This window comes from Elgaria multicarinata, chromosome 1 (genome assembly GCF_023053635.1).
Source record: "Elgaria multicarinata webbii isolate HBS135686 ecotype San Diego chromosome 1, rElgMul1.1.pri, whole genome shotgun sequence".
NCBI lineage: Eukaryota > Metazoa > Chordata > Lepidosauria > Squamata > Anguidae > Elgaria > Elgaria multicarinata.
The window spans coordinates 216,419,211-216,439,848 of record NC_086171.1 but is presented as its reverse complement, the minus strand read 5'-3'; the positions used below and the strand labels follow the sequence as shown (position 1 = coordinate 216,439,848).

At 44.8% G+C, this 20,638-nt stretch overlaps 1 protein-coding gene across 1 annotated transcript in view; it reads right to left on the bottom strand.

Moving 5' to 3' along the window:
- Nucleotides 1-12,786, bottom strand: part of KIF3B (kinesin family member 3B) — a 46,804-nt gene extending 34,018 nt beyond the window's left edge. Inside the window, exon 1 of the mRNA XM_063147454.1 lies at nt 12,741-12,786. The gene's annotated coding sequence lies outside the window, so the exon portion shown is untranslated. The remainder of the gene's footprint in view (nt 1-12,740) is intronic.
- Between the last annotated feature and the right edge of the window lie 7,852 nt (nt 12,787-20,638).

The window sequence follows — 20,638 nt, the reverse complement described above, 5'->3', positions numbered from 1 at the left end:
AAATTAGATCAACAATGGCATCCTTGCTCCAGAACAAACACATACATAAAATTACCATATCTAATTTCACCTCCTCTGCCTGAAGCCGTCTGCTAGCAGCGATATGAGTTTTTTGGAAAATTTTGAATTGGAAAAATTTCCTATGTAAATTATGCTAAATTTTGCATTCCCTATGCAAATTAGGCTAATTTGCATAGAGTTATTTGTATTGGAAAACTTTCATTTTCCATTGAAAGATTTTCAGTTTGCATTGGAAAAATATTAAAGATTCATCTAATTCAACATGTTTACTAAATACAAGTAAAATAAACATCAGTGCTAAAAAGGTTCCCAATGTTATTTTTTGGTATGTGGCCTGAAACATTTGAAGAGGGAAATTAAAGAACACAGTGTGATTTAAATGTTATATGATGTAGATATATTTATTGGAATACCTGTAAAAACTTAAAGACAATACCACATATTTCCCTTAATGTTTAAATAGGGTGACCATATGAAAAGGAGGACAAGGCTCCTGTATCTTTTAACAGTTGTATTAAAAAGGGAATTTCACCAGGTGTCATTTGTATGCATACAGCATCTGGTGAAATTCCCTCTTCATCACACCAGTTAAAGCTGCAGGTGCCCTGCCCTCTTTTAAATCTGGTGTGTTCAGAGGAGGGCAACCAGGATGTTCAGAGGAGGGCAACCAGGATGATCAGGGGTCTGGAAACAAAGCCCTATGAAGAAAGACTGAAAGAACTGGGCATATTTAGCCTGGAGAGGAGAAGATTGAGGGGAGACATGAGAGCACTCTTCAAAGACTTAAAAGGTTGTCACACAGAGGAGGGCCAGGATCTCTTCTCAATCCTCCCAGAGTGCAGGACATGGAATAACAGTCTCAAGTTACAGGAAGCCAGATTCCAGCTGGACATCAGGAAAAACGTCCTGACTGTTAGAGCAGTACGACAATGGAATCAGTTACCTAGGGAGGTGGTGGGCTCTCCCACACTAGAGGCCTTCAAGAGGCAGCTGGACAAACATCTGTCAGGGATGCTTTAGGGTGGATTCCTGCATTGAGCAGGGGGTTGGACTCGATGGCCTTGTAGGCCCCTTCCAACTCTGCTATTCTATGATTCTATGGTCACTCTAGTATCGCTCCTGCACTTTAAGTGTTGTGATGAAGAGGGAATTTCCCCAGGTTCTCCGTATATACAAATGACACCCGCTGAAATTCCCTTTTCTATGCAACTGTTAAAGATACGGGAGCCCTGTCCTCCTTTTCATATGGTCACCCTAGTTTAAATGTAAGAAAGAAAGAAAGGCACTGAAAACTGTTGACACACTAATTCAGCCTAATCACACACTAACTGTTGCCGGCATCCTTCAGTCAGCAAGGAGGGCACCAGGTTGGGGAAAGGCTGTACTAATTAATTTCAGCAAACCAAAGAACTGTGCATAATATGCTGAAAACTACTAGTCTATTTTTAACAGTGTTCACCTCTCTTCCACTGGGGCTGTTGGGGCACCTTCAGTTTTGCTGTCACTCCTTATTAATTCCATTTCACTCTATTTCCATAACATATATGTATTCTCTCACATACTTGCTAGGGTTAATCACCTGAAGAACATTAATTACAACTTTGAAACTCCCAAGCTTGCCTAATATCGTATTTGCAATTGACACCCACTCATTATTATTATTATTATTTATTTATTTATTTATATAGCACCATCAGTGTACATGGTGCTGTACAGAGTAAAACAGTAAATAGCAAGACCCTGCCGCATAGGCTTACATTCTAATAAAACCATAATAAAACAATAAGGAGGGAAAGAGAATGCAAACAGGCACAGGGTAGGGTAAACAGGCACAGGGTAGGGTAAAACTAACAGTATAAAGTCAGAACAAAATCAAGTTTTAAAAGCTTTAGGAAAAAGAAAAGTTTTTAGCTGAGCTTTAAAAGCTGCGGTTGAACTTGTAGTTCTCAAATGTTCTGGAAGAGCGTTCCAGGCATAAGGGGCAGCCGAAGAAAATGGACGAAGCCGAGCAAGGGAAGGAGAGACCCTTGGGCAGGTGAGAAACATGGCATCAGAGGAGCGAAGAGCACGAGTGGGGCAATAGTGTGAGAGGAGAGAGGAAAGATAGAAAGGAGCTAGACAGTGAAAAGCTTTGTAGGTCAACAGGAGAAGTTTATATTGGATTCTGAAGTGAATTGGAAGCCAATGAAGAGATTTCAGAAGTGGAGTTACATGGTCAGAGCGGCGAGCCAAGAAGATGATCTTAGCAGCAGAGTGGTGAACAGAAACCAACGGACTGATGTGAGAAGAAGGAAGGCCAGAGAGAAGAAGGTTGCAGTAGTCCAACCGAGAAATAACCAATGCATGAACGAGAGTCTTGGCAGAAGAGACAGACAAAAATGATCGAATCCTGGCAATTTTATACAGGAAAAAGTGACAGGATTTAGCTACTGCCTCGATATGAGGAATAAAGGAGAGCGAGGAATCAAATATAAAGCCAAGACTACGAGCTTCCTTGACCGGAGTAAGCGTAACATCATTGACAGTAAGAGAGAATGAGAGATGAGGAGAAGGTTGTTTCTAACGAACTTAAGAAATGGAAAATTTACCGTGGAAAAATAATGGGATTTCCCCCCCTGTTTTGGGCACATCGTCGTCTGAAAGAATAGGATTGCAATGCAAGTATGTAGCAGGTATGTGTGTTTTCAAGAGTAAGTAGGATAGTCCTTGGGCTTGAACAAATTCCTTTTGCACTTTATTAGAGGGTGATGACAGAACCAGGGGGTCACGATGCCTGAAAACAGCTGGCAAATGGGTACTAGTCCGGGCCTAGTATAAGCAGCTGCCCTAACAAGGAGGCAAAGCATAAGCAGAGTGCACTGTCACTTGTAGATGGTAGGTGATGTTTATTCGTAATTTCACACCTAAGCATTAATTAACCAGTTTGGCCTCCTTTACTAAAGCAGTGCAGTCATCAAAATGTTAAAGTATTTGAAAGAACAAACAGGAAGGATATTTGTACACGATGAAAGGGACCAACGTTCCGGATAGTGGATGGGAACTTCTATAGTAACTCAAGAACGCCCAGACCACTCAATCCAATTCCAACGTGCAACATAGAGGCCATGATCCTAACACAGCCTTCCTCAACCTGGGGCGCTCCAGATGTGTTGGACTACATCTCCCAGAATGCCCCAGCCAGCTGGCTGGGGCATTCTGGGAGTTGTAGTCCAACACATCTGGAGCGCCCCAGGTTGAGGAAGGCTGTGACCTAACAGAACATCCCTTTCCAGAGAAGCAACTGTACAAATGAACATGCTTGCCTCGGCATTTCACTTCGGGAGGGAATTATGGCGCAGTGAAATCCGTGACCTTACCAGTGAATGTCAGCCCTTCTGTCCTTTCCTCTCTACAACACCAGCTTTTGCTGCTTAAACTTTTAGCTGCATGAAAACTGACCGTACCCATTTCTACTTCAACAGCTTTATCCCACGAGCCACCTTAGGAGGTAAATTAGGCTGACAGAAACCACCTGGTGCGTTTTGCGGCTGAGCGAGAATGTGAAACCGAGTCTCCTCTGTCCAGTAGTTTACAGTTCTCCCAGAGTCAAACCCAAATAGTCTAGACTCATAACTCAAAATCCTAACTCTGAATAGCCAGATTTAATTCCTTGCTATGTGGCAGAAGACACAGAGAGAACTACACATTTTGACTACAATGTGCCTGAGCTGCATAGTCTACAGAATGAATCTGGAAAAACACAGTTTTCCTCCTCTAAATATCTATAACAATTAATTCTAAAACTCATCGCTGTAGAGAAAAATGAAGGGAACACACAATGGTGGGTTTTTCTGCTCACGGTTTTAAGAATCAAGTCAGGTTATCGGGTAGAGTTTCTTAGGGCGCAATCCTATGCATGTTTAGATGGGAAAACGTCCTACAATTCCCAGCGCTCCCCAACCCACCATGCTGGAAGTTGGGCTTTTTTTCCTGTCTAAATCTCTCTAGGATGATGCCCTCATTCTGCCCCTCCTTTCCTCCCTCGTAGGTCCAAGATTCTGCCAATCTCTGTACCTACAACTCTGTTGACCCCAACAATCTTCTCAGGTGTCCACCAACGCTTTCTGCTTCCCTGACTACAACCAGCCCCAAACCTGTAAACATCCCCACCCCAAACATGCCAATGAAGTTATCTGGAATAATCTGCTCAGTTTCAAAAAGATCATTATTCAAACCTGGGGTTTCTTGCACGGGAAAGCAGAAGGATAAAGAAGTCCTTCCTGATGCAGTAACTTTACATGCTGCCTATGACCTCTCAAATTTTAGATTCTGGAGAACTGCCCTAATGCTTTTCCTTCTCATAAATGGTTTAAAGTCACCTTCATTAGTCTTAATTAATAGCGTAATAAAACTTTAAGGAGACTCATCATTGCCAGGAAACCACAAAGTCTGGCCAGAACTACAATGCATTGTTGGCATTGAAAATAGTAACTCCACGCCTCCTTCTCCCCCACTCAAATATTGTGTCACACTAGAAGATAACCTAAGAAGAGCCATGCTGGATCAGACCAAGGGACCCTCCAGTCCATCATTCTGTTAACACAGCGACCAAGCAGCTACTCAAAGGATACCCACAAGAAAGACATGATGCAGATAGGCTTACAGCCTCTGATAGTGGAAGTAGCATATAGCCATCAGGACTAGTAGCCATTGATAGCCCCTACTGCCAGAGGAAGTGAGGCAGGTGGCTACCAGGAGCAGGGCCTTCTCTGCTGTGGCACCCCGGCTGTGGAATGAGCTCCCTAAGGAGGTTCGCTTGGCACCTACTGTACATTATATGTCTTTAGATGCCAGGTGAAAACCTTTTTATTCTCCCAGCATTTTAACAGTCTAGAAATACATTTTAACTTGGTGTTTTAAAGTCGTAATTTTGCATTGCTGCTGTTTTTATCTGGTTGAGCTTTTATATTGTATTTTATATGATGGTTTTATACTGTGGTTTTATACTTTGAATGTTTTTAACTTTTGTGAACCGCCCAGAGAGCTCTGGCTATTGGGCGGTATAGAAATGCAATAAATAAATAAATACTCCAGGAATTTGTTTAATCTCCTTTGAAAGCTATCCAAGTTGGTGACCATGACTATCTTTTGTGGAAGTGAATTCCATAGTTTGACTATGCACTGTGTGAAGAAGCTCTTCCTTCGATCTGTCCTGATTCTCCCACCAATCAGCTTTATGGGATGATGATCCTGGGTTCTAGTATTATGGGAGAGGGAGAAAAGTGTCTCCCTATCAACATTCCCCACACCATGCATATTTTTTTACACTTCTATTGTGTCTCCCCTTCCTAGACTTCTTTTTCCAAGCTAAACAATCCCAGCTCTTGTAACCTTTCCTCATTATTATTATTATTATTTATATAGCGCCATCAATGTACATGGTGCTGTACAGAGTAAAACAATAAAATAGCAAGACCCTGCCGCATAGGCTCACATTCTAATAAAATCATAATAAAACAATAAGGAAGGGAAGATAATGCACCAAACAGGCACAGGGTAGAGTAAAACTAACATAAGGAAGATTGACCATTTTAACTGTTCTTCTCTGCACTTTTCGAAACTCTAAAATATCCTTTTTTAGGTGCAGTGATCCGAACATATTCTAAGTGTGGTTGTACCATAGATTTGTATAAAGGGAGCATGATATTGGCAGTTGTATTCTCAGTTCCCTTCCTAATTATGCCGAATATGGAATTTGCCTTATTCACAGCCACTGCACAACGGGTCAACAATTGAATCAAGCCGTCCACACACAAAAATACCCAGGATCTCTTTTATGGCCAGTCACTGCTAGCTCAGATCCCATCAGCTTATACTTGGTTAGGATTTTCTGCTGCAAAGTGCATCAGTTTACAGTTGCTTACACTGAACCGCATTTGCCATTTACTGTTTGTTTTATACTTTGAATTGTTTTAGTTTTTGTGAACCGCCCAGGGAGCTTCGGCTATTGGGTGGTATAAAAATGCAATAAATAATAATAATAAAATTTGGATGCATGACATGCCACAATGCTGCTACACCATAACACAGCCCTGGCACGTGTATTCTTTGTAAAACTTAACCCTGGAACATCTAACTAAGAGTGGATGAAAGGATGCCTGAGTAACTACAGAACAGTTTAGGTGAAAGGGCTTCCAGATCATAATCTGCCTGGAAACTTCCTTTTTCTAGAAATTAAGTACTGCCCATATGGATTCAGAAACTGAATAATACTTGACTCATCTTCTGGTTTTGCTTTCATCTCGGTACTTGGAAGGTCAATGGAAGAGTCGCAAAGTAAAGATAAATGTCCATTCTAATGCTCTTGCTAGAAACAGACAACACTCACAAGGAGATGCATTCTCAGAGCACAGAAAGAACATGTTAGGTAAGGCTTCCGCCATCTTCAATAGAAAATGTAATCCTGTCCGTTTACGCTCCAGCATAACATGCCACTGCTTGCACCCTTATGAGCACATCTCATGTTGCTGCAGAAGGAACTCTGCTTTGACATGACATGAACAATTTCTTAATCAACAACTAAGGTCTCCTCAGGGTCTTGGAGAGTTAAGCAGTACACTCAACATGTTCTCCATCTTCATGCTGAGAACCAGGTAAGCATGAGAAATTTAAGGAGTGAGGTGGCAAGTTGTGGACCACACACACACAAACTTTTCCCCACCCGCTGAGAAAGACTTCCTTAGGGCGAGGCGTTTAAAGCCCCTACCACCAACCCCCGTATTATTCTTATTCTTATTATTATTATTATTATTATTATTATTATTATTATTATTATTATTATTATTATCCCACCTTTTGCCCAATACTGGGCCTCAAGGCAGCCTTACAAAGTTTAAAACATACATTGGGAGGAAAACATGTTTAAAATACACAACAAAATTATAAGTCATTAACATAGATGGAGGGGCTAAGAACTAGGCATGTTTAGCCTGGAGAAGAGAAGATTGAGGGGAGACATGAGAGCACTCTTCAAAGACTTAAAAGGTTGTCACACAGAGGAGGGCCAGGGTCTCTTCTCGATCCTCCCAGAGTGCAGGACACGGAACAACGGGCTCAAGATAAAGGAAGCCAGATTCCGGCTGGACATCAGGAAAAACTTCCTGACTGTCAGAGCAGTACGACAATGGAACCAGTGACCTAGGGAGGTTGTGGGCTCTCCCACACTAGAGGCCTTCAAGAGGCAGCTGGACAACCATCTGTCAGGGATGCTTTAGGGTGGATTCCTGCATTGAGCAGGGAGTTGGACTCGATGGCCTTGTAGGCCCCTTCCAACTCTGCTATTCTATGATTCTATGAGGGGCAGATTATTCTCCAAAGGCCTGCTGGAACAAAAAAAGTTTTAGCCTGCTTCCGAAAGCCCATCAAGGAGGGAGCCAGCCTAGCTTCCCCAGAAAGAGAGTTCCAGAGCCACCGAGAAGGCCCTCTCCCATGTTCCCACCAAGCGCGCCTGTGAAGATGGTGGGACTGAAAGAAGGGCTTCTCCAGAAGATCTCAAAGCACGGGCAGGCTCATAAGGGAGACTACGTTCTTTCAAATAACCTGGACCCGAGCCATATAGGGCTTTATAGGTCATAACCAGCACTGGAAGCCAGTGGAGCTGTTTTAACAGGGGAGTTGTCTGCTCCCTGTAACCAGCCCAGGTCAACAATCTGGCTGCAGCTCTTTGAACCAGCTGGAGTTTCCAAACACTCTTTAAAGGCAGCCCCACGTAGAGTGTGTTACAGTAACCCAATCAGGATGTAATTTCACATAATTCTTTTAAAAACTCTGTTTCAATAGTGATCCCTTCTGAGATCTTGGCAGCACCTGCAATGCTGAGGAGGGGAGGGGGGGAGGCTAAAACCTCTTCCCCCGTCCCATCATCCCCAACCAGGATCCAAGTCCCAGCACTTTGCAACAAAAAAAGTTCTGTAAACCAGGTTCTGACTTACTAACTGCATGCACCTAAATATGCAGATCAACTGCAGCTAACCACCGTATGAGCTGACGCAGTCCTCAGAGCTGAGGAAATTGCCCACCCTATTTTAGACAACCCTTGATGTCACAGCCCTGTCCAGAAACAGCACTCACTCTTATGAAATCCAAAGCAATCTGGCCAGATCCCAAATTGACTCTAATCCACTATACTCGGGGCTTCAGATTGCATTTTCAGTTGGCTGCAGTACAGAATACGGGAAGCAATTCAAATCCCGTTTTCTTGGAGTACAGGATGAACTCATGCCTGAAAAATAAGTCCTGGTACCATTTGAAACTAAATTGATGTGGCAGTTCAATCATCAGAGAATTTTAGATGTCAGAAATGGAGGAGACCAATTAAGTCAACCGGCCGGTGCCGTTACAGCCAACAAACAAACACAAGATTTCAACCTACTGGATATAGTCTAGGTTTTTTTAAAAATTTAATTTCAGTAGCCCAAACAAGGAATCCATGCTGCCTCTTGGACAGTGCAGGCAAATACTTGCAGAGCTTGAAGGAACAAATCTTTTCTATCCTTGCTAAATAAACCTGTCAGGTATCTGGAGATATAATTATGTTCCTTCTTAGCATCACTTGGCTTTTTCAATTACTCCATCTAATAAGTGGGTAATTTCTTTCTTTCTTTCTTTCCCTCTCAGAAGATTTCCCTTTTTATTTGTTTAAAAGATTTTTTTAAAAAAAACTACCTGCCTTTCAGGGCGCACTGCTTAGAAGACTAAATCACATGAAAATACAATTACAATTTCAACAATGAAACTGCAAAATTGTTTTTTTAAAACAACAACAACCCAGCAACAGTAAAAGATATTTTTCCAACTACAAGAAAATCCAACCAAACACAGATTAGAATAAACCAGTCTTCAGAGTGTTTTTAAAAACCAGCAGTGATGAGGCTCTACACATTTCTCTAGAGAGGCAATTTTAAATATTTGGGGTTACTACTAAGGAAGTCCTATCCCTAGTAGCCACCAACCGAATACCTCTCACTAGAAAGATTGCTGATGCTGATCTTAATTCTCATAAAGGTGTAAGTGGTCTTCCAAATAGCATGGTCCTAAACCATGGTAAAGAGGTATCCCAAAGCAGGATATTCCAATTGTGAAAATGGACTTTTAACACTAGGTATCTTTAAGTTGAACTTGAGCTGATTCTAGTGAGTGCACCTCATAAATCTTGCCTTCAACTAAAATGAATTTATTTATTTATTTGTTTATTTATTTATTACACTTATATACCACCCCCATAGCCAGGGCTCTCTGGGCGGTTTACAGAAATTCTAAAATTAAGATAAAAATAACTATACAAAATTTAAAATTCTAAAACACAGAACATACACACATAAAGCATTAAAAACCGTTAAAAAACTAAACATGTGGGTGATTAAGATGTGTCGCCATAGGCCTGGGCAAAGAGGAAAGCCTTAACCTGGCGCCGGAAAGATAGCAGTGTTGGCGCCAGGCGAGCCTCGTCAGGGAGATCGTTCCATAGTCTAGGGGCCACCACCGAAAAGGCCCTGTCCCTCGTTGCCACACTCCGAGCCTCTCTCGGAGTAGGCACCCAGAGGAGAACCTTAGATCTTGAACGTAGTGACTGGGAATATTCACGTCGGGAGAGGCGTTCCGTCAGGTATTGTGGTCCCAAGCCGTGAAAGGCTTTATAGGTCAAAACCAGCACCTTGAATTGGGCTCGGAAACATACAGGCAGCCAGTGCAAGCGGACCAGAGCAGGGGTTATATGGTCGAACCTTCTGGTTCCTGAAATCAATCTGGCCGCTGCATTTTGAACAAGCTGCAGCTTCTGAACTGTCTTCAAAGGCAGCCCTACGTAGAGGGCATTGCAGTAATCTAACTTGGAGGTTACCAGAGCATGGACAACTGAAGCCAGGTTATCCCTGTCCAGATAGGGGCATAGCTGGGCCACCAACTGGAGTTTGTAAAAGGCACTTCGTGCCACCGAGGTCACCTGAGCCTCAAGTGACAATGATGGATCTAAAAGAACCCCCAAGCTACGAACCTGCTTCTTCAGGGTGAGTGCAATCCCATCCAGAACCGGTAGAACACCCCCCAGTCTATTTTCATATCTAAGGGCTTCTGTGAAATCCAAATAAACTAGAATTATAGACATGCTAGAGGGACATTCTTTTGCAATTTCATTTTAAAGGGTGCAAACTCAAGACAGAGCCACCTTCAGAAAAGCAGAGCCCTTAGAAGTACAGGTGGCTGACTTCTCTTCATGAAGCCCACTTTTGCTGTCCTTCAACCTTAGTATAGCTTGAGAAAACCACCCACCCCAAATCAATCCACATTCAGACTTTCGCAGATGCCTCCCTCTCATACAGACACCATAGCCAGCTACATAAAACCCACATATAACCCTTGAGGCTCTAATTTCATCCAAATGAAATCACCAGCAAAATACATGTGTCAGTCAAGGCCTTTTATCAGTGTTCAACATCTGCTTAGTAGGGGTATAATTATACCTTCAACATATAAAATAGAAAAGCAGCTAAATCTAAACTCGTATTTGCTACGGGACAAGCTTGTTACGTGTGTAAATGTTTTAGTCAGTCCAATGGAAACCTTGAATATTCCTACAGAAGGCCCAATAAAACGCTTAATCGGCGTCTATTTTGTACTTCTTACTGTCAGAAAAATAACCTGGCAAGTGCTCTTATGTGACCCCCTCCAAACTTCAGCTTGTCAGACATTCACAGGCAACTAGCACAGGCAACCAATAGAGCAACTGCCAAAATCAGTACATTTTTACCCCCTCAGTGCAATACGTTCCACAAAGGATCATAAACAGATAAATGCAATCGGTGACGCTGAACACTACAGCAAAGTAGAGAAATATTGAAATATACCATTGTAGAGAAATACACAACAGACTATCCAGAGAAATACTTGGAGGGGCCTAGGACTATAGACGAAATACACTTGGGCCACAGCTAGACCTAAGGTTTATCCTGGGATCATCCAGGGTTCGCCCCTGCCTGAGCACTGGATCCCCTGTGTGTCACCTAGATGAACAGGTTTCACCCCTGGAATATCCAGGGATAAACCTCAGGTCTGGCTATGGCCTTGGTTTTCATTAGCAGACTTACTTCGCTTCTCCTGTCCAAGGAGAGGAGGCAAGGGCTTTTCTGCCACGAAGAGAACCATTTTGGCAGCAATAAATTACAATCAAAAGAAGGCACAATGAAGCCGGCTGGCCGTTGTACAAATGAGCAATGAGGGTTGTACTGCCTATATACATGCACCAACATGTGTGGCAACGGAGTGCCCTCTTGAACAGCGACATCGCTGATGCCTGCCTGCCTGCCTGCCTGCCTCCCTCCCTGTGGCTTGTATTTATATACAGCCTGCTCCCTACGTGTGCTTATTCAGAAGCGAGCCCAACTGAATTCACTCAGACTCACTTGCGAGTCCTGAGCACTGGGATCTTAGCCTTAGACATGTGTGCATAGTGGGGAGGGAGAGAGACACACACACAGAGAGAGGCTTCAGCTCCATTTTCTGACACCATCACTCCGAGGATGCAGGGAGCCTGGTGCTTCCTGGAGCCAGACTGCTGATTCACCCAGCCCAGGACTCTGACTGGCAGCAGCTGCCCAGGGCCTCAGGCAGAGAAGGACGGGGGGGGGGAGGGGACTGGGGGCTCCAGCTGTGGTCACCACAGAGCAAGAGCCTCTCCCTATACTTCCAAGCGAGCAGCCCGGGATGGGCACCTCCAGAGCAGTGCGGGAGGAGCATGCCTCGGGCTCTCCCCTTGGCATGCGGGGCTCTCAAAAGCACACCGCTCAGAGCCCCCCTCAGCCTGGAGAAAGGCGCTCCCACCTCCCCTCACAAAGCAAAGCTCCTCCACAGCAACCGGGAGGGGGAGCACCACGGGATGACCCGGCATGACCTTGTACCTGCATCCTCCAGAGCAGCCTTCCCCACCCTGGGGCCCTCCAGGAGAGGTGGGGGGGTGTGCACTGCAACTGCCATCATCCGGGGGGGGGGGATTGTGCTGGGGATGATGGGCGTTGCAGCATGAATGGCTGGTGATGATGGGCATTGCAGCGCGAGTGGCTGGGGATGATGGGCGCTGCAGCGCGAGTGGCTGGGGATGATGGGTGTTGCAGTGTGAGTGGCTGGGGATGATGGGTGTTGCAGAGCAACTGGCTGGGGATGATGGGCGTTGCAGCGCGAGTGGCTGGTGATGATGGGCGTTGCAGCGTGAGTGGCTGGGGATGATGGGCGTTGCAGAGCAACTGGCTGGGGATGATGGGCGTTGCAGCACGAGTGGCTGGGGATGATGGGCGCTGCAGCGCGAGTGGCTGGGGATGAAGGGCGTTGCAGCGCAACCCCCGCCCCTTGGGGTGTTGTGCAGGAGGGGGCCTCGGCGTGCACGAGCCACGCACACATGCACACACCCACTGACCCCTGCGTGTGCCCTGAGCGCGGGGGAGGAACGGGAGGCGACACCCACGCGTGTGCCAAGCCCCGCCGCTCCCCTCGCGAGCCCGCAGATGCGCGTGCAACGCCCCGCCCGCCATCCCGCTTGCACACTCAAGGGAGGTGCACGCCTCGGAGGGAGGGAGGGACGGGGGGGGGACGATGACAAGAGCCGCCTTGCACACGCGCTCACGCCCGCCGAGCCCTGCGCGTGGGGGGGGGGGGAGGGAGAGGAAAGGGAGGGGGTCCTTCCACCCACTCACCTGCGCCGTCACCATGGAGCCCCCCTCCCGCCGCTACAGCGGCGGCAGCAGCAGCACCGGATACGGGAGAGGAGGGCGGCCCCGCCGCGGCCGCTGCTCACTTCCTTGGCAACGCGGCCGCCCACCCCCAAGCCATCACTTCCTTAGCAACGGGCCTTGTCATAGCAACGGGCCTTCCTCCGCGCCCTTCCCTAGCAACGGGCAGGCCCCTCCCTTCCCCTCCTCACGGAGGGGGTCAACATCCGGGGAATTGGGAACCAGAGAGGAATTAGTGACCTATTTTATTTTATTTATTTATTTATTACATTTAATAAATTCCTGTGGAACTCCCTGCCTCTGGAGGTCAGGCAGGCTCCAACCTTGTACTCCTTTCGGCGCCTCCTGAAAACATCTTTATTCCAGGAAGCCTTTCCTTAATATGCAGCCTTGGATCTCTGTTTTTTGCTTCTTTTACATTTTGTTTTAACTGTTTTATTCTGTTTTTATTTTCATTTTATCTTGTACACCGCTTCGGAATTTTCCAATGGGGAGTGGTATATAAATATTCTAAATAAATAAATAAATTTCTATACCGCCCAATAGCCGGAGCTCTCTGGGCGGTTCACAAAAATTAAAACCATTCGAAGTATAAAACCACAGTATAAAACCATCATATAAAACACAATATAAAAGCTCAACCAGATAAAAACAGCAGCAATGCAAAATTACAACTTTAAAACACCAAGTTACAATTTATTTCTAGACTGTTTAAATGCTGGGAGAATAAAAAAGTCTTCACCTGGCGTCTAAAAGCATATAATGTAGTGCCCAGCGAACCTCCTTAGGGAGTTCATTCCACAGCCGGGGTGCCACAGCAGAGAAGGCCCTTCCTTTGGCAGGGGCTCGCGGAGAAGGGCTTTATGTATCCTGGCTTTCCTTGAAGTCAGGAGTGAGCAACTTGTAGCCCTCCAAGATGTTTTGGCCCACAACTCCCTCACTGTTGGCTGTCCTGGCTACAGTGGGCCGATGAGCAATGCTGGACAAGACATTCAGGTCCTTCCCTCTGGACAGCCACTTGTCAGGGATGCTTTGAGGTGGATTCCTGCATTGAGCAGGGGGTTGGACTCAATGGCCTCACAGGCCCCTTCCAACTCCACGATTCTATGATTTCATTTGCTGAACTGCACAAATGCTAAAACTTCTACCTGGGTCAGACCAAGGGTCCATCTAGTCCAGCACTATGTTCACACAGTGGCCAACCAGAGGGTGACCCTATGGAAAGGAGGACAGGGCTCCTGTATCTTTAACAGTTGTATAGAAAAGGGAATTTCAGCAGGTGTCCTTTGTATGCACGCAGCACCTGGTGAAATTCCCTCTTCATCACAACAGTGAAAGCTGCAGGAGCTGTACTAGAGTGACCAGATACAAAAGAGGGCAGGGATTCCTGCAGCTTTAACGGTTGTGATGAAGAGGGGATTTCACCTGGTGCTGCGTGAATTTCACCTGCTGAAATTCCCTTTTCTATACCATCATTAAAGATACAGAAGCCCTGTCTTCCTTTCCATAGGGTCACCCTAGACAACCAGCTGTCGACCAGGGACCCACAAGCAGGATATAAATGCAACAGCACCCTCCCACCCATGTTCCCCAGCAACCCACGTATATAGGCTTACTATCTGATGCTGGAATATGAGCTGTGTGAAGAAGGACCTCACAGGTTGTTGTGAAGATGAAAGCACCATGTATTCCACTTACATTTTCTTGGATAACTTTTGGCCCTCCGCTGGTGGTTCTTTATCCCATCTCGATCCAAAGGGAGAGGCAGGTAAGAAATTATTGTTATTATTATTATTATTATTATTATTATTATTATTATTATTTATATAGCACCATCAATGTACATGGTGCTGTACAGAGTAAAACAGTAAATAGCAAGACCCTGCCGCATAGGCTTACATTCTAATAAAATCATAATAAAACAATAAGGAGGGGAAGAGAATGCACCAAACAGGCACAGGGTAGGGTAAAACTAGCAGTATAAAGTCAGAACAAAATCAAGTTTTAAAACCTTTAGGAAAAAGAAAAGTTTTTAGCTGAGCTTTAAAAGCTGCGATTGAACTTGTAGTTCTCAAATGTTCTGGAAGAGCGTTCCAGGCGTAAGGGGCAGCGGAAGAAAATGGACGAAGCCGAGCAAGGGAAGTAGAGACCCTTGGGCAGGTGAGAAACATGGCGTCAGAGGAGCAAAGAGCACAAGCGGGGCAATAGTGTGAGATGAGAGAGGAGAGATAGGAAGGAGCTAGACAGTGAAAAGCTTTGTAGGTCAACAGGAGAAGTTTATATTGGATTCTGAGGTGAATTGGAAGCCAATGAAGAGATTTCAGAAGTGGAGTAATATGGTCAGAGCGGCGAGCCAAGAAGATGATCTTAGCAGCAGAGTGGTGAACAGAAACCAACGGACTGATGTGAGAAGAAGGAAGGCCAGTGAGAAGAAGGTTGCGGTAGTCCAACCGAGAAATAACCAATGCATGAACGAGAGTCTTGGCAGAAGAGACAGACAAAAATGATCGAATCCTGGCAATATTATACAGGAAAAAACGGCAGGATTTAGCTACCGACTCGATATGAGGAATAAAGGAGAGCGAGGAATCAAATATAAAGCCAAGACTACGAGCTTCCTTGACTGGAGTAAGCGTAACATTATTATTATTATTATTATTATTATTATTATTATTATTATTATTATTATTATTATTATCTGTTTCATCTTAACAACAACCCCTGTGAGGTCCTTCTTCACACAGCACATAGTTCAATGGCCATTGGGTGATACAGAAATGAAACAGATGGAACAAAGTGAAAAAAGTGGTCACTACATCTTGCGGTAGCGAATTTCATTTCAATCCTTCCATCTGGAATGAGCATCCGGATGGCCACGGTGTGAACAGAATGCTGGACTAGGTGGACCTTTGGTCTGATCTAGCTTCAGGTTTCTTCTTATAAAGGTCATCTAGGTTTGGGTTAACACCGAGAACAGGGCTGGCTCCTGGCAACATCTCCACCTACACTTGTGGTTCCCATTGGCAGAGGGCAGGGCAGCTGCACCCAAATCAGCACCGAGTGACCCCCAGTGAGGCCTGGGAGCGAACATTTTAATTTCCCACAATGCCAGCCAGTGATACAGTGGTGCTGGGGTATTGTAGGAAATCAAAATAGTAGCTCCCAGCCTTGGCCAGAGTGGGCCCAGAGCGGGCATTAGCAGTGGGGCTTGCTAGAGTGAGGCCTGGCACCTGCCTAAGAAGACCATATGCTGAGGCTTGGAAGAGCTGAGAGATCATGACTAGCCCAAGGTCATCCACTGATCTTCATGGCTCCAACACATCTGGAAGGCACCAGGTTGGGGAAGGATGCAGTAGATGGGCAGAAAGGAGAAATTAAACCTTTAGTGGCATCTTGAAAATTGAAGTTGCAATCTTATATCCACTTACTTGGGAGTAAGCCTCACTGAACTCAATGAGACTTACTTCTGAGCAGAGATGTATAAGACTGAACTGTAAGAAATTCAGGACACAATCCTAGTCATACCTAGGAATAAGCCCTACTGAACTCAGAGGGACTTCCTTCTAAGCTAAGAGCATACATAGGGTTAAAGTGAAATCCTGAGTGTCCCTACTAGGGAGTAAATTAATTATTATTATTAATAATAATAATAATAATAATAATAATAATAATAATAATAATAATATTGTTATCCACCTCTCCCTCTGGATCGAGGCGGGGTACGACACAAATAAAAACACCATAAAATACATACAACTAATTCAAATGTTTAAAACCAGTGCACCATTAAAAGCAGCATACCATTAGAAAGACATCTTAAAATTCAAGTGGGTAGGCCGACCGGAAGACATCAGTATTTATGGCTTTCTTAAATTCTGGAAGACTGTTAAATTGACGAATCTCTCCCAGCAAGCCATTCCACAAACTGGGAGCGGCAGAAGAAAAGGTCCTCTGGGTAATAGTTGTCAGCCTTGTTTTTATTGGGTGGAGTAAATTCTTCCCAGAGGACCTGAGTGTGCGGGGCGGATTGTGATCCCGCAGGAGCTGGGCTGAAAACAACAGAATGAAATGTAATAGGGATAAATGCCAAGTTCTACACCTAGGAAATAGAAACCAAATGCACAGTTACAAGATGGGGGATACTTGGCTCAGCAATACTACAAACGAGAAGGATCTTGGAATTGTTGTAGATCGCAAGCTGAATAGGAGCCAACAGTGCGATATGGCTGCAAGAAAGGCAAATGCTATTTGGGGCTGCATTAATAGAAGTATAGCTTCCAAATCACGTGAGGTGCTGGTTCCTCTCTATTCGGCCCTGGTTAGGCCTCATCTAGAGTGTTGTGTCCAGTTCTGGGCTCCACAATTCAAGCAGGACGCAGACAAGCTGGAGCGTGTTCAGAGGAGGGCAACCAGGATGATCAGGGGTCTGGAAACAAAGCCCTATGAGGAGAGACTGAAAGAACTGGGCATGTTTAGCTTGGAGAAGAGAAGATGGAGGAGAGACATGAGAGCACTCTTCAAATACTTAAAGGGTTGTCACACAGAGGAGGGCCAGGATCTCTTCTCGATCATCCCAGAGTGAAGGACATGGAATAATGGGCTCAAGTTAAAGGAAGCCAGATTCCAGCTGGACATCAGGAAAAACGTCCTGACTGTTAGAGCAGTACAGCAATGGAACCAGTTACCTAGGGAGGTTGTGGGCTCTCCCACACTAGAGGCCTTCAAGAGGCAGCTGGACAGCCATCTGACAGGGGTGCTTTAAGGTGGATTCCTGCATTGAGCAGGGGGTTGGACTCGATGGCCTTGTAGGTCCCTTCCAACTCTGCTATTCTATGATTCTATGATAGGTAGCCTGGACCCAAACCATGTAGGGCTTTAAAGGTGATAACCAACACTTTATACTTCGCATGGAAACTAATTGGCAGCCAGTGAAGTGATTTTGAAACTGGTGTAATGTGGTCACCCCTAGGTGTACTGGTGACCAGCCTGGCTGCCATATTTTGAACTAGTTGACATTTCTGGACTACGCACAAAGGTAGCCCTATGTAGAGCGCATTGCAGAAGTCAAGCCTTGAAGTTACCAGCACGTGCACTACCGTCTTTAGGTCTTCTGACTCTAGGAAGGGGCGCAGCTGGCGTATAAGCCGAAGCTGATAGCTTTGGAGCCCAATATTAAAACAAGGCTTCTAGGAAATCAAATTTGGCGTTGGTGCCCACTGATGTAATTCTGGTGGAGTACAGATGGAAAGAATCATCATAATTTAAGTGAGGCCTGGCCAGGAAAGCATAATGTGAATGGAAGTACAAAAGCCCACAGAGGGAGTATTTTAATGGGGAACATTTTTAATTGTGATTAATGTGGTTTATGGGACATTTTGGAAGAAACAAAGGAAATTGCATCTGATGCCATGAAATCATCAGTATTACAGATCTTGGCTTGTCACCCACTGCATTTTGCTTGTTGTATGCAATTTCTCCACCACTATCTTACTTTACATAATGTCTCTGTTTGCACTTTAATAAAGTGATTGGTATTAGAATGCTGACCATGGACAGAGCAGGATTCTTCCATGGCAGTTAAGTAGTTGGGAAGGGGAGACTTGAAAGAAAAGCAATAAGAAAATGACAGCTAGAGATATTTTTCTTTGGGGGCGGGCGTAAGCTACAGTAGGATGATTAATTTCTATGCCACCCTTCCAATGTTAGTTCCCACCATATTTTGCAAATAACACAACAAAACGTAATACGGAATAAAAAATATAGTCCCAAACATGAACTGTAGTTAAAAGTGTTGCTTAGGGAAGAGTAGCAAAGTTGTGGATGGATGACCACAATTCACCAGCAATTTCACGCGGGAGCATCCGTTGCTTCAGATTCTGGATTCCCAAGGCATGCCAAGCTTTATAGCAGCCTTCCTCAACCTGGGGCGCTCCAGATGTGTTGGACTGCACCTCCCAGAATGCCCCAGCCAGCTGGCTGGGGCATTCTGAGAGTTGTAGTCCAACACATCTGGAGCGCCCCAGGTTGAGGAAGGCTGCTTTATAGGGAAGCACTAGTCCTTTGAATGAAGTTCACAAATGGACCAGGGGCCACCAGAGTCCTTTCAATGTTTGTTTATTTATTGCATTTATATACCGCCCCACAGCCGAAGCTCTCTGGGCGGTTTAAAAAAAGTTGTTGAGATGGATTAGTATTCTAGCAGCTGCATCCTGTATTAACTGCTGTTTTCAGGCCTGTCGTCAAGGACATAAAGATAATTCTGTGGGCCCATTTTTACATCCCTAAAAATTGCAGTTAATACAGTTCCTGGCTATTTATTTATTACATTTTTATACCACCCAATAGCCAAAGCTCTCTGGGCGGTTCACAAAAATTAAAATCATAATAAAACAACCAACAGTACTGGTTCCTCTCTATTCTGCCCTGGTTAGGCCTCATCTAGAGTATTGCATCCAGTTCTGGGCTCCACAATTCAAGAAGGACGCAGACAAGCTGGAGCGTGTTCAGAGGAGGGCAACCAGGATGATCAGGGGTCTGGAAACAAAGCCCTATGAAGAGAGACTGAAAGAACTGGGCCTGTTTAGCCTGGAGAAGAGAAGATGGAGGGGAGACATGATAGCACTCTTCAAAGACTTGAAAGCTTGTCACACAGAGGAGGGCCAGGATCTCTTCTCAATATTCCCAGAGTGCAGGACACGGAATAACGGGCTCAAGTTACAGGAAGCCAGATTCCAGCTGGACATCAGGAAAAACTTCCTGACTGTTAGAGCAGTACGACAATGGAATCAGTTGCCTGGTGAGGTTGTGGGCTCTCTCACATTAGAGGCTTTGAAGAGGCAGCTGGACAACCCTCTGTCAGGGATGCTTTAGGGTGGATTCCTGCATTGAGCAGGGGGTTGGACTCGATGGCCTTGTAGACCCCTTCCAACTCTGCTGTTCTATGATTCTATGAGTACACACTCATCTCATCCAAAAGTGCCCAGAATTGCAGAACTATCATCCACTCAAGCATTTTGGTCAATAAAGAGACATTTGGTTGTTATAATCCCAGGGGTCCAAGCTGGCTGTGTTCTCATAACCACTTTTTTCAAAGCGTCGAGGACCACCCCCTCTCATAACAAACCATTATTTCCTGTATTCAATAGGTCAATCCACCTCTGTTTGGTGTGACTAGCCACTTTACCCACAAAGGTTTTAGCAAACAGTTCAGTGAGCCCGGCTCTCTCCCTGTAGGCCAAGTTAGAGCAGGGTTATCAACCATGCCAACTGCACACTCCCCTTCAAGAATCATCCAAATTCCATTAGGCTGCAAGGGGGATCATCCTAATGGGACTAGCACTTTGAAACTGAGAATGCATTTAGAATTTGCTGACATCTGTATAGGAAAAAAAATCAATTGTTTAAGAGTTGTTGTATATAAGGTTAGTATTATTACTAAATGCAATGTAACTGTAGCAGTTCTTGTGCAGTGAGATTAACTCTTCAACTACGCAAAGAAGCACTTGGTTTATTCACTTGGCAGAAGAATCTGTTGCTTTTAGAAACAGATGCTTGGAAGTACGTGCACAGCTTGTGTAGAAGGCGAGAGCCCATGATCTAATTTCTAAGCTGTGTCCTTCTGACAGCAGCAGCAGCAGCCTAATCAGCTCCGCTGAAAGGAGAAAGTGAGCTACCTGGGCCAACAACTTCCTTTTTTCTAAGAGCAGAAAATGACGACACATGTGAATTTACCAGGTGGATGTTAAAGCCAAAACTGGGAGAACTTTTTCAAGTTATAAACACACACAAGGGAAAGATTAAAATTTTATTATGAAAAAAGTACAAAGTTATTGTATATCTGTGTTTAAAAAAATTAAAATATG